Source organism: Anas platyrhynchos, chromosome 1 (assembly GCF_047663525.1).
Source record: "Anas platyrhynchos isolate ZD024472 breed Pekin duck chromosome 1, IASCAAS_PekinDuck_T2T, whole genome shotgun sequence".
NCBI lineage: Eukaryota > Metazoa > Chordata > Aves > Anseriformes > Anatidae > Anas > Anas platyrhynchos.
Genome location: NC_092587.1, coordinates 3,336,712 through 3,350,179, shown reverse-complemented (window position 1 = coordinate 3,350,179; position 13,468 = coordinate 3,336,712). Strand labels below are relative to the sequence as shown.

Below are 13,468 nucleotides of genomic sequence, written 5' to 3'. Positions count from 1 at the left end.
TGGGACTCAGAGGAGCGTGTGTGAAAGCTGCAGGTCGCCTTGCAAAAACTCCAGCTTTCCTGCTACACACCTCCTCCTCCTGCTCCAGAGAGCAGCCACTCACCACCACTCTTTGTTTGATCTCACTGGGGAATTTGGAGGGGGTGGCAGAGACGTAGTAACAGATTTCAGCCTTGGACATGAGGATGAACATCTGGAGTGAAGGTTCAGCCCAGACGTGGCCTGGGACACTTGGGAATTGAGACCAACATCTGGATTTGCATCGTGTTCCATGTCATATCGAGTTTAGCATCTGACTCTTGGATCAGGTTTAATTTTAAATACAAGGGGGTTTAGCTCTGCTTTGTAGAATTATGTCTTTTGAGGGACCTTGAAAAAAAAAACACTCGAGTGCCTCTGTGGATTGCCTGAGTAACACTTCTGAAGGCTGCCCCCGGGTTACAGGGGAATAATCTGCCTTCACAGCCATCACCTCGGCTCAGTTCTCTCAAAAAATGTTTCAAGGGACTTCAAAGTTTCCCACAAAGCAGCGCATGGCACACGGAGAAATGACAACATGTAATTACCTCGTGGAAATGTGTCACTTCCCATCCCCACAAGGAACAGACAGAGCCAGGCAGGGTGGTTGGCTGTGTCGCTCCACCTCTCCCTGCACACCTCCTTGTCTGGTGCTTCGGGGAAAAAGACACCACTTAGGCAGTGACAGGGGAAAATCTGTTTGCAAACAATGTGTAAACCTTCAAGGGGGGTGGAAGTGGAATGGGATAAGTGTTTTAGGCTCCCCTGCAAAGGAGAACATTTATTGGAGCAATCAGAGACCCAGAGAAACAAAGTGATATTTTATAAAGGAGCCACGTGCAATCAGTGAGAGAGGGAAGTTGCAGTGGTATGCTGGTGCCCAGCTGTAGGACACAGGTAGAAAGCTCAGAAAACATTTCTGCAGTGCGCACTCAGGGGAAAAGATGAACCAGTGATCTAGGAGCACTCAGGACTGTATCCCTCCTTCACCCTTCCAGCCCTTTTCTCCGCTTCCATTCCCAAATACTCTGTACAGATGGAAAGGAGAGACCCACAGTCCACGACACCCCCTGTACACCACCCTCTAAACTGCTGCTGAGGTCCCTGCTGCAGGATCTCTCCCCTTAAGAGATGTTGTGTGATGGACAGATGGGTTTCTTGCATGCCAGGTACTCTTCCTGGCTCCGAGAGTAGAAGAGCAACCCCTTCTTTTCCTCTCCAAATGGAGCTGAGCTGATCTGGAAGCCACTGAGAGAGGAGAAATACAGAGCACAACCTTCTGTCATTCCCACATACTCAATGCTGTTGGCCTACTGCCATTTCCTTAAGCAATCATCGTCTCCCACCTGCACAAATTGATAACAGGCTCGGCACTGACGGAAACAACATAGTCTGAGTTACTTTGCATTTCCTGGAGAAAGGGAGGGAAGAAGCTAACAGCAGGGAAACCCAGTTTTATTTATTAGGCTACAGTAGTGGCACAGGTGTAGCTGTCCCCAGGTGAGGAATCCATGTCCTGAGCTCAGTGATGGGCCAAACTTTGTGGAGTCTTGTGATTGCCAGAGCACCAGTCTGCCTGGTGAACAGTCTGGTGGCCTTTAGTCTGGAACTCGGCTCCCAAACTGATTTAAGACAAATCTTGATGCTGAGGAAGTTACAATTGGTTAAATAGGGCTTAAGATAAAGAAACAGAGCTGGTGGGCTACCAGCACGTGGTAACAGTCTTGGGGGATTGTGCACTTGGATGGCTCATGGCTGGTATTCAGTGAACCCAAAAGGAATTAGGCAGGGTCAAGGAGCATCGCTGTCTACAGGATGTGTTTGGGCCTTTCCTGCCTGCAAGGAATGGCCGGTTCTTAAATGCAATGAGGAATCAAGTTGGAGGTGTTGGTTGAGGCCATTGAGCTGGCTGGGAGTTGCAGCAATCAGCATATCAGTATTTAGTCCAGCCTATTGAAAATGTGTGAATATGACACTAAAACTAAGTGATTTCTGGGCTAATACTTGCCACCTCTCCAACACCAAGTGCCAAACTTCAGCCAGGCACCAAACCACAACTCTGCTCCAACACCTTCCCCACCTGCTTTGTCCTCTCCTTAACAGCTTCACTGACCTGTTCTGTCTTGCTTTATTTATTGTTTTGGACCTGAGAATAGGATGTTGGGAACGGGAGTCATTATCAATATTAGGTCCAAATCACTTTGAATAATCATGTGGGACTCACAACTCAAGTCCGCTTTGTCTTTACCCCTATATTTAATCCCAAATGAATCTGAGTGCTGGTGCACCTGAGGTCTTGCTTTCCTAAGGATAAGATTACCTTAATTTCTTTCACTGTCTTTCAATAAATGCACCAGTCAGTGTTCTGAGTAAGAATCTGAGAGAATTCCTTCTCTTCCCTTCTTTCCTCAAGATGTTTGAATTTTCACTTGGTTAGCATGTTATCTACATTTGCAGGATCTCTGCTTTGCCTGCCAAGGCTCCTTAAAGAACTGCACAGATAATTTAAATCGCTGGTTTATTGTTAAAGGCATGTACCTGATTTCCCTGGCGCCCAGGCGGAGTGAATCGTCCCAGCTCCATTGATTTCAGAATTAGAGTGTCAAGGATCCAGCCCGCACCTTATTGAAATCAATACCAGTGATCAGGACCACACAGAAACTGCTCATAGGCTGTTATCTTGATATCAACTCAAGTTAACCGGCAATGACAATAAGTTCCACTGAATCAGATGGGCCATTACATTTAGACACTCGAATCCTGAGCTGAAATTCAAGCCAAGTGTTGGAGGCAGAGCAGCACCACTGCTTGCAATGCCAGGTCAGGGTCTGACCCTCCTCATCTTGGAGTGAGCATTACAGGTTGTTGTAATTGCATGGGGTTTCCTTTTGTGCTGCGTATAAGCTAACCCATTTTGTGGCTTTTCTTTTCTTTTCTTTTTCTTTTCTTTTCTTTTCTTTTCTTTTCTTTTCTTTTCTTTTCTTTTCTTTTCTTTTCTTTTCTTTTCTTTTCTTTTCTTTTCTTTTTTCTTTTCTTTTCTTTTCTCTTTTCTTTTCTTGTGCATAGCCAGAGGACAGCTAAAAAAATGCCACTCACCTGCCTCACCAGTGCCGTCATCCAAATCTCTGCCTCCCGAGGGCAGGCAGAAATAGCACGGCACACCAATAAGATCATCATATACTCAGCTTGAAAAGCGGCTAGACAAAATCAAAGTGCCTGCAATAACAAAGAATGAGCCTTTTGATGGTGGGGAAGGAGGGAGGGTGTCATTATGCATGTTATTACTGCAGTTCTCAAACCTGATAGTGATGGGGAATTCATCCTCTGGGATGCTGGTCCTATACCTGGAGCAGAGAGGGAAATTGGAGGTAGTTTTAGTTGCCCTGGGAGTTTTGGATGTGCTGTGGTTGGCAGGACAAAGGGTGAAAGTGGACAGAAGGGCATGATCTTGCCATGCCAAGCAAGGAGAGAGTTGGGCAGCTCAAGAGGTTAACTTGAATTGCTGGAACTGCCTGCCTGTGTGCTCCTGCCTCCCCTGTGCTGTAAAGGAAAAGGTGTTTTTGCTTACAGCGAGATTGTTTATTGATTAATAATCCTTTTTAACTTCACTGCCTCGGATGATTAGGAATGGGCAGCAATCTGAGCTAACATGGTTCAGGTCCTGGCCAGGGCACATGTAGAAATAAAGCTCAGTTAGTAGGTTAAGCGAGAGCAGTTTGTTTGTGCCAAGAGGGAGTTAAGGGCATAGGGACTGCTCATGGGAGAAGCTCACACTGCAAAAATGAGGCAGGGGATGGTTACAGGGACAGGTCATTACTGCAGCTCTGCTGACAGGCAATAATGGGTGAAAATGTAGGCATTCGAGCACTTGTGATTATGTCCCTGTACCCTTCGTCCGTGCACACCTCCAGTTCACCCTTCACACAAGGAGTTTTAAAACATAGCTATGCACAGAGCCATAAAATAGTCTAGGTGGTAAATGGCCAATGAAGGTTATTGGGTCCTAATTTAAAGGAAGGACAACCTCAAAATCAGATCCAATGTCAGCACGAGACCATGTGGATCTGGCTCATGAACCTATGTCCAATACATAGCACTGTGACAACCCTCAGGGAATTACCTTTAGGATGTGGATTTCTTCACATGGGATGGGAACACGGTTGCTGTAGCTTTCCTTTCATCTCTACAGCTGTCAATACAGCCTCCAAAGGAAAGGCATCTCCAAGAGATCTTAATGAAAAACGTTTTAAGGGCTCTTTACAGCTGAGCACCATAAAAGATACCTAAGCCAACTAAGAATTAGTCCTCCCCCACACATACCAGCTCAGGCCTATTTCTCACAGGAAGGAGCAGGAAGATATCATTTAGGAAGAAAAAAAGGTGGAAAAAATATTTACTTTTGTCCGCCATGTACCATCAGGCAGCGATAAGCTGCAGCTGAAGTGGCAGGCTGCACTTTATGGGGATGAACTATTATTCAGATAAGATGGGAGGCAAGAGATCTTAGCTGGGGTAAGGAAAAAAATACTGGTTTAAGGTTATTACGCAGGAAGCGCCCTGCTGCATGAAATCTATGGGAAATTGCATATTCTGTCACATTTACTTATTGAATCCCAATTTCATCGTAGCATGAGGAAAAAATACATCAACCTCCCTTGTAGCTCTTATTAGATTTCACAACCTTTCAATATTAAAATGCCAGCTCTAGTAACAGTGCTCCTCTCTCCAATTTCTCTCTCTCCCCCCTCCTTCCCACACCTCAGCAGCACTGCAGCATTGGAGGTGTGCTGCACAGATTTGGGTCTGGAGATGCTCTGAACCCAGATGCCACAGAATGAGTTGGAATTACTCTCTCTGTGCACAGAGATCCCTCCAGCTTCTACCTCAACCACCAATTTATTCCATACAGGTAGATACACATTGCTGATAGTGTCCATTCCCCTGCAGAAGGATTTCTAACCTAGGACTGCATCCCCTACCTTGATTCAGGGGTTGCCAAAATCTGCATGCTTTTGCAGAGAGTTTTTGTTCCTGCTGAAGCTAATAAGATCTTAAGTCATCAGTTCATCTCATCCTCCCCTTCCCTTCAGACTCATACTCTCAGCAACATCCTTAATACACTTGGGACTGTTGGCCTACCAACACCCTATTGCAAGAAAAGGATAGAATGAGGATAAAATGGGGATAAAATGCCTTTCAGCCCAAATCTCAAATTCCCCAAGCTGCTTCTCCTCTGGCTCAAGGGCTGAGCACATAGACTCTTGCAATGACATGAAGCTAGGGGGAGCATTCTTAATTCTAGCTAGAAGGACCTCAAATAGGAACTGAGATTTCAGGACTCTGAATGCCTTAAGGTATCCTCCTAATGGTCATCCCCAGTGTCACCAGAATCTCCCCAAAACTCTCTTCTTGTTTTCCTTTTAAACTTCCCTACTCCATCTCAACGACCCATCTCTCCCACCCTACTAGAAGGGAAAGAAAGCAAACCCTGCCCCAGCTACAGCCAGAAGTACAGCCTTGATGGCTCCTGCCTTGCAAATCTTCCCTTGCTATGCAGAGAACATGCAGAAGGACTGGCTCTGGGGTGAGTGGGTGTTTAGTTTTTCAGAGATGGGCTGGGAGGGCTGTGCTATGAAGTTATCAATCTCTCTATAACATACAGCACGCTGTAGCTGCTGCAGGGCAAAATGTGTCGCTTCCTCTGGTCTTAAAATATTCTCTCCTGTCTGTAAACAGATCAAGGGAAACAAACGGCTTCCCCCAGTTAAATGTTTTAAAGAGCAATCCAGGCTTTGGATAGCACATAAGGTGGGGAGGAGAAAGCTAAAGGCGTCTGCTCCAGTCTCTGCAGAAGGGGCCTTGTATATTTAGCTTGAAGAGTCTGCACTTTTGATGCTTTCCTGATCCACCTAGCTCTAGGGAGGAAGTAAAACCTGTCTGGTCATTTCAGGGAGAAGTCCAGCTATCTGATCTGAATTTGTAACAGGCCAAAAGAGAAATAAATCCCATGCCTGCAATAGGAACATTGGAGCCAGCAATGGGAAAAATTATGGAGTGCCTCAAGGCTCAGTTCAGATAAAAGCTGCAGCTAATTATTTAAACAAAATATCCATACCTTTGAATCAGCAAAAAAGGACTGAAAACCTGAAGGGAGAAACCTCTCTTGCAGTGTTTCAGTTTCAGTCCCTGTCCCCGGCAGAAAAGGCAGAACCAAGAAATCTCCAAGTGAAAAGTGGCCAGGACTCAGAGAAGACCTTGCCTAGAGCCAGCTGAGCAGCTCATTTCTTTAAACACTTTTAAGGATCTCCTTCTTTCAAAGAGAGGAAAGCAATATTGCACCATCCTGAAAGCCTAAACCAAGTCTGCTGGGGATTGCCTAATTAATTACCCCACATCTTAGGCAGGTTCTCACGCAAATCAAAGCGCTGTCAGGTGAGACACAGAGGCACAGAAGTTGCATGTGCTGTTTTGCAGCCAAACAGCCCAGAAGGGATGAGGGCTGAATGCCCTTAGTGGACTTGGATGAGAAAAGGAGAAAAAAAAAAAAAAAGTATTAAAAAAAAATCTTCCTCTGAAGCACTCCTCCTGAATAAAAATAGTAGTGCTGAAGCAGCACTTTCTGTCCTTAAATCCCTGCGTGCTTTTCCAAAGGAAGGTCAATGCCATTGCCCCTGTTCACAGGTGTGGGGAAGGAGCTGCTGCTTTTTATAAAGGTGTTGTCACCCCAAAGCATGGCCCTGTTTAATGAGGCCACCGAGCTAGATTTCTTCCAGGAGCTGCTACAGTCCTGAGCCTTTCTGTGGGGCTTTCTTCCTTTATGCCTTCTTCTTGTCTTCTCTCCTTCAAAGGGAGCAGAGTCTGTCCTGGAGACCAGATTTGCCTGACCTTTGCTAGGTTTCTTCTTCTTCATCCACCCAAACTCCTGCAGTGCTTTGCCACAGCAAGAATGGAGCAAAACAATAAATGAAGTTGAGGTTTAATGAAATGAGGCTTTTGCTCTCCTGAAATCCCTTTTTGAGGTTGTGTATAACCCCAACCTCTTGTCTCTTATCTGAGAGCATAAGAGTCCAAGTAAAAACTAAAGAGGCTGAAGTCATCCACTTCCATCCCCTGCTCTCCTGTGGATGTGTAGCCTTGTCAGGTGGATGTGTTGCCTTGTTCAACATTAACTGCCAGGGGTATGCCATGAGTTTGGGAGTGTTGGAAGTTATGAGGTGCTCATGTCCTTTGGTAAATGGGATCAAAAATTTTGATTTGTAGATAATTCATTTCGTATAGGACAGAATACCCACTGCACTGTATCATGTTTTATTCAATGCCTGGAGCTGGTAAAGAAATTAAAATTAACATCACTTCTATTCAAACTGTGTATTCTAACAATCGTTCTGTGTTTGGTGTAACAGTAAGCCAAGTCTGTCTACGTATAGATTGCAACCAGTGCAACCAATTATGTATAAGCCCATCCTGATGACATGTGTTCATTGTTGGAAGTTTGAATCTAGTCTTTCTTACTGATGAAGAAACAAGTTCTTCAATGAGCAGAATTTCTCCCGTTTAGATTAATATGGATAGAATCTGGGCCATGTGTGCTGTTTCTAGAGGCTTAGAACAAATCTTCTTTAACACTGGAGTCTGCTAATGGCTACAGACTGTAATTCACAGCCAGTCTGCTGAATAATTTTGCATGACATCAAAGATTTTTGCAAGCAGAAATATGGGCAAAATAACATTTCAACTTCCCTAGATCAATACCACTGAAATATAAGGCCATCCATCTGTTAAAGAGGTCTATTTAGTTTCCCTGGCGGGCACTGATCCTGAGTAATATCAGTTAGTTTTACTTATTAGCATTAATACATGCATGTTGAGGAGTCTTAATTCAGGGACAGGAGTGCTGTTCTTGATAGGGGGAGTTGAGAAAGGGCTGTCCAATGTGTGCTGAACATTGACAAAATGAAGATCTGAAACAGATAAATCTCCTAACTTTGTGGCAGTTCTTCATTTCAGTAGGTGTTTACTTTAAAACAAGTTAGAGTGAGACTCTGGTGGGAGCGTGGAAGAGCCTTGTAAAAGAAAATAGATGGTTATCAGCTCACTTGCTGATGGCCTGGGAAATAAGGAGTGAAGGATGACTTTCCAGCACTGGTCAGAATGGGCTGATACAAAACACTATCTAGTTCAGAGAGAACAACTGTGTCAAAGCATTTAAGAAAGCGTAAAGCTGTGAAGAATGAAGGAGGAAGAACAACTCCTATCTCAGTGGCTTGAAATAGGCTTTTGAATTATCATTGTTCCTGTGATGAAAAAAAAAAAAACAAAACACCAAAACACGTCAGCTTCCTTGCCTCAACTTGTCCAAGAAGTTATGACTGCCCAGTTTTCTCTCAAAAATAACAAATGGGTTTTTTCTCGAAGAAAAATCTCACAACCAAGACAATTTATACTATATGGAGTTGGTCAGAATGGAAACACAGATCAATTCCTGTGGTCACATCATCTTTCCCGATTAAATTTTATAAATACAATGCCTGCCTTCCTTAATTAACAGTTGGTTAAACTACTGTTAATCTTCCCCTAAAGCCTTTCAAACCCTGACATGATTATCTTCTAACCACCTCCACATTTTCTTGCAACTGTTGTTAGATAAAATCTGGTTCTTTATATTCTCCTGCATCAGTTGCAGAATAGAGTGAAAAGGAGATACTCAATGTGTCCAGGCTCTAATCTCCAAACTGATGAAAAGAAACATGTCACTGCACAATAACCTGTTGCTGTTGTTTCCAGGAGGTATCAGCCTGAACCTCTGCAAGTTTCTCCAAAGTCTTGGGCATCTCTGTGGGAAATAAGGCCATCCAGAAAAGAGATTAGAAAACCATCCTCAGAGTGCCAGGCAACTTCCAGCTACTAAGATTTAGGAAGAATTTTATTCGCTGGGAAAACTATTTAATGAGTACCAACATTAAAGCCTTCTTGTGATGTAGATGGAAAATGTCCAGCCAACAGTGCCTCTTGGGAAGACATGGCTGGCAAAACAACCCGGCTCAACGGATGAACCAGGGGCTTGGCAGCACTTCTGTCATCAAATCCCTTGAGTTCTCCTTTAAATCTTCTTATTTTTATTATTCTAAGAATCTGGGAACGTATTTCCTCAAGGGGAACTTTGTCTTGGAGGGTTCTTCCCTGTTCTGTGCACTTGGAGATATATCTGATCTGCAGTGAACCCTGTGATGCCATCAGCCATGCTGATGGTTGAGTAGAAGTTTGTGAAGTTTTTTGTACTGTTTGACAATGACAATAGTTTTGATGCATTCTTCATTTAAGGCTCAAAATCTAATATCAGTGTGAGAGAAAAATAAAATAGCGCGTCGACTCTTTGTTTTGGAGTTAAGAATGAGAGAGGAAATGTAATCTTTCAGGTGCACAAAGCTTTCTGTTTTTTATTGTTGTTTGGTTGGTTTTGGTTAAAATTTGAAAATGTTGTCAACAATTTGCAATTTTTCTACCTGTTCTGTTTATACATGAAAACAGTCCTGGTTTAGATTGATTTTTAATGCATAGCTAGAAAACACAGTGTTGACAGCTCTCCAGTTTTATCCCAAATCTCATTATACATTTTTCTACTCTATGGCCACCTATACAAAAATACTGGTATATGTACATAAAAATATTTTTACTAGTATTTTTTGACTGCATGAAAATATGCATGAAAAAGTATCTACTTTTTTTTTTTTTTCTTCTGTTTTGTTTTAGTCAAGAAATTTCAAGCACATAAACCAACTCTAAAGACCCAGCATCTTCACAGGGATCACTAGATTACTCATGATTCTTGTCTTCTATTTAAAAAATGAAGACAGTATGTTTCAAGCCTTCATAGCACAGGGGAGAAAAGGTTCAGAAATAACATTTTCAACAAGCTAAAACTTGAAAATCTCAGTTATTATTTAAATCTATGTGGTTTTGGAAGATACAAAGCTTCTGTATCCTTTGGAGCTGGAAATAATCAACAAGAAAAAAGCAAAGGGTTTACCTGTGACATAGAAGTGGTACGAAGGTTGATGTAACACGATAATTTCCTCCAGGCAGAGCTGGGAAATTTGTCTATTTGAAATTGTGATAGAAAAAAAATAAAAATCAGAACAGTGACAAGGCCTCATATCTGTGTCTACCTTGGATGGACATCTGCATCTCCTTGTAGCTGTGATTCTGTTTACACCTGAAAACTAAGCTGAAAAATGTGATCTCTTCAAGCACTTAATAGGATAGGTAAGAGGGTTACAGTCTTGTGGTTTCAGGGCCCTAAATTCAGCTGGAATCATGTGCTACAATTTCCTATCCTTTATATGAGCAAGACCCAGGTCCACTGGAAATACAGAGTTACGATGGAGCCCTCATGGCCAAACGAGGAGTACAGGAGTTGGATTCTGCTTTAGAAAGTCCAGACTAGCTTAATTATTGCATAGCTGAAAACACAATTCATCACATTTTATTGCTGAGTTCTCTGAGCTCTGTCTAGCGAGATAATTTTGGTAATATCCATGTACTATTTTTAGCCTGGCTTGATTTTTTTTTTATTCTCCGTTTTCTTTCTCAATGTTTCCCTTTGCTGCTTTTCAAGCCAAAGTTTCTCTGCTTTGGTTAGACATTGTCTTCTCCTTCCCTCCACTCCTTGGATTGCTTTCTCATCCCAGCATACCGTCCTCCATCTCCTCTTGGAGCATTGCCTGCATTCTCCCAACAACCTATCCCCTTGCTCTCTTGCTTGGAGTGTGAGAAAAATGCTCTGTCTACAACTAGCTTGCTTCCATAAGGGCAACTTGACTGCAACCTCATTAAAATAAAAAAATAAATAATAATAAAAAAAGACCAAAGTATATAAAGACAGCAGTTCACAAGGTCTCTGTAAGATTTCCTAAAAAGTTATCATTAATGAACCACTAGAGTTGCCCACTTCATACAAAGCTTGCATTCTGCTTCGATAGAAGTCATGGCTTTCAAGTCCAATTTCCTTGAAAGCTAGGGCAAGGTTGGATCTGCCGGTTTTGATTGACCCCGTATAATGAGAGGAACTGTGAAATTTAGATCCAAAATTTGAAGCTGGTTTAGTTCGGCTTTTATGATTCATGTCTTTGCTGTGCTAGTCTTGACAGATTAAGAGAATTACACACCCATGCTCCTCTTATTTACACGGACGAGTTGGTTTGTGATCCCCCGTAGAGTTCATTTCAAAACCCCCCTTGTGCTTGGTGAAGGAAGAAACTTCAGTAACCATCAGCTGTGGCATTGATCCTTCAGAGAAATTAACCAACTGAACTGAGACTTACTGTGAAATCAGTGATGCTCAGCAGTCGCTAACTTCATTTGCAACTCACCAGTGTTAATGCATTTAAAGTATTGATCCTTCCTAGTGTGCTTTGCAGCTCTGGCTCCCTTTTGGCATTGCAAACACAAAGGCAGCTCTCTCCAAAGCCAGGATGAGCAAGCAAAACCCTTCGACCCCAAAAACAAACTCATTATTCAAAACGCTTGTCGGCTTGCTGCTGCAATTGAATTGATTGGCAAAAAAGGACTGTGGCAGATAAAAATCGGATTATTTCAGAGCATGGGAAAATAACAGGCAAGAGGAAACATCCTGCGGTCCAAGGGGAACAAATTCTCCTCTCCAACCCCCCCTTCTCTACTATTTCTTACCTTATTATTGCATTATTATATTATTGTTAGGATTTTACTTACACATAGCACATGGGACCCAGAAGAAACACTGAGGGCTGTGGTTATTGTGGGAGCAGCCTATAAATTAAGCTTACACTGCCCATCAAAACCAGTAAGACCATAGAATTTGCCCAATACCCTTCCTAGTACTTATGCAGGCAGTTTTTGGAAGGACATTACCCTATTCACATCATGGGCTCCTAAAGTAAAGGCTTAACTTCCAACTGATTACTGAACTAAACCAGGTTGATTTTCTTCCTTTTGCAGCAATAAATGAGCCTTCAAATGTAAACTATGTCTGAAAACAGGGGAACCACTGCTCACAGCCTCCTCTCTGCGTAGCTCTGTTTGTGCTTTCTATCATTTTGTTCCCTGGGCTTTGCAGTGAGTTTGCTTACACAGTGCTTTCCCTTGTCCTATTTAACTGCTTCTGCAGAGCGTTCATGGTGAATTAGGTTACTCTATAGAAAAGAGCACTGTAAATCCCCTTCGCTTGCCTCAGCTGTTCCTCCTTGCCATAGATTGCAAGCTCATTGCAGTGTCTTTCTCCGACTTTTGGAAAATATTAATCACATCATAGGGCTACTGCTTAGTGGAATTAACTTCTCCCTTGGACTACTTGTGACTCTCCAGCTGCTGTTGGTTCTCCAGTTTCTCCAGCGACCCCAAGCCTTCTCTACTTTGAGTCCTTTAATTGCTTTTAATTCTTGTAACCGTCTATCCTGTGTGCTCCAAAGCTTCACTCCTTAGCAATGACTGTGCTCAGTCTGGGCATTTTCAGATGCACACATCTCATTCTTTAAAATATGCAGGTGTCTTAGCCTGACCTTCATTAGCGCTGTGACAGATTCCAGCCATCCCGCTTGTTAGTTTGTTATTTAGCTGCTTGTCAGCCACTCTACAGCTCAACGTTACTTCTGATGCAGAGATGCAATAATTAGATACCTTGTTTTTCAGGCATCCTTAATGTTGCTTTAACCTACTGATTCAATAATACAAGCTCAGCCGGGATGAAAACTCATCTGTTCCCAAACCATTCATAGATGTCTTGTTATTTTTAGTGACTCAGAAGAGCTTGGGGGCTGCAGAAGGATGAAGGGGTGGATTTGTGGCTAAGACCCTCCTCTAAGACAAGGACAAAGGAGACATGGCACTTCCATTCAACATGACATTGTGAAAAGGTTCCCTGAAGGACCTTTCTTCTTATTCTTCCAACTGTATGAAAAATAGCTGTCTTTTTTTTGTTTTGTTTTGTTTTGAGGACTTGTGATGCTTACAGAAACTGTTCTTGGATGGAGAAGCATGGTCTGCATAATACTCTGATATTCTTCTTGACCTCTCCTTTTGCTTATATCCTTCCACCTATATGCTCTGCTGCCTGGATATGTTGGGGATGTGTATGGTCAGGCACGTCATCATAGCTCTGTAATCCATATATCCATATCCAATGATATATCAACGCTGTGATGAAAGAGAGACTCCAGTACCTAACTCAGGATCATACAAATGTGCTGAGTAAGCCAGTGGTGGAAAAGTTCAATGTGGGAAGGAGAGGAGGGAATGTTTCCTCCTGCTCCTTTTCCCTCCTGTTTGAAGAATGACACTGGCTGGTGTGAGAGAATCTAGAGCATGCCCTCCAGCTCAACTTACCTATAAAACTTTACTCCCTTGACATCTTTTTGTCCTTTCTTGATGATTTCCTTGCCCAGCGTTATCAGACTTGCTCCCAGGCACCCACCAC

General features: G+C 42.9%; 1 long non-coding RNA gene across 1 annotated transcript; it reads right to left on the bottom strand.

Annotated features, from left to right (window-relative positions):
* Window positions 1-1,019: 1,019 nt before the first annotated feature.
* On the bottom strand, window positions 1,020-6,297 carry LOC110353844 (uncharacterized). Its single transcript, XR_002404942.3, has 5 exons — window positions 6,134-6,297; window positions 3,318-3,362; window positions 3,115-3,234; window positions 2,557-2,639; window positions 1,020-1,266 (listed from the first exon to the last, which is right to left on the bottom strand). It is a non-coding gene; the product is annotated as an uncharacterized lncRNA (long non-coding RNA).
* Window positions 6,298-13,468: the final 7,171 nt, after the last annotated feature.